Raw genomic sequence first — 1,222 nt, 5'->3', positions numbered from 1 at the left:
GGCACAGTCCCTGAGAGCTATTTCTCCTCACTTGGCTCCAAAGCTCCATATTCTTACTCTTGCTTTTATTTTTATCATTGCAGCCTATTTATTAAACTGTTAGGCCACATAGCAGACTCAGATACGGTATTTGTTTTTCAACAACCACGGGTAAAATCTAGCATCAAAGTTAAAATAAAATTTGTGTTTTAAAGCTACCTTGAGAGGACTTGTTGTTTTCTTTCTATATTTAAAAATAAAATAGGATTTTTTGGCAAAATTGTTTGCTCCCGCTCAGAGGAAAACAAATCCTAGGACACCATGGGTGTGAAGGTCAGAATGAATAGGCTTTTATTAATTAGTCTGTCTAAAGAAGTTTGCCTGCTTGCACTTTCACTACAACTACTTATAATCAGTTTTCTTTTAATGAAGTGTTGAAATGTCCCAATTTACTAAAGTTCATAAAATGATAATAATAATAAAGCTTTAAGGTCATAGATCAAAAAATATAAGATCTATGCTTTAAAGAATATTGATTTTGGGGGGGTTACATTTTTGTTTCCATACGTTGGTAATTAACTGTATTTCTGTGTCTGGAAGCATTTGCGTTCAGCCATTTTAGGGAAGGTGAAGAGGATGAGACAAAATGGAAGACAATCATTTCGTGTCCTTGAAGAGCATTATTATGAAGAAACTGTGCAGAGTTCTCATCTGCAAGATATTTGACATCAGTAATCACACTTTTCATGAAGACAAATAAAAGGGAATTGCATCTAGGTGCACACGTGAGCTCCTCTCCCCAGCGCTTTGCTACAAAGATCTCCCCAGAGGCAGTTCCTGGTTTCTGGGCAGGGTCACCAGTAAAGGCAGTGTAAAAGGCTGCAGTGATTGGCATCTGGGTACTACAATAGTCAAACCCTCCCCCAAATGATCACAGACCTGTTTTTGCTGATAGGAAAAAAAAGTGACAAGGAGAAAGAGGGTCACCTTTGGAATGCCTATCTGAGCAGTTACGTGGCTGCTCTTTCTACCAGGTTCCATGTGGATTGGTGGCATCACGTGGAAAGAACTAAATTCTTTCTGTAAATCATGTGGATGTACTCTACATTCCTGAAAAACAGAAGAATATTATTTTCTTCTGTAATGACACAATTATATTCCCTTACTGTTACATAAGAGTCCTAGTGGTGCAGTGGTTAAGCACTTGGCTGCTAACCAAAAGGTCAGCGGTTCAAACCCACCA

The sequence above is a fragment of the Trichechus manatus genome, unplaced genomic scaffold (genome assembly GCF_000243295.1).
Source record: "Trichechus manatus latirostris isolate Lorelei unplaced genomic scaffold, TriManLat1.0 scaffold00039, whole genome shotgun sequence".
Taxonomy (NCBI): Eukaryota; Metazoa; Chordata; class Mammalia; order Sirenia; family Trichechidae; genus Trichechus; species Trichechus manatus.
Note: the sequence above shows the minus strand (reverse complement) of the source record.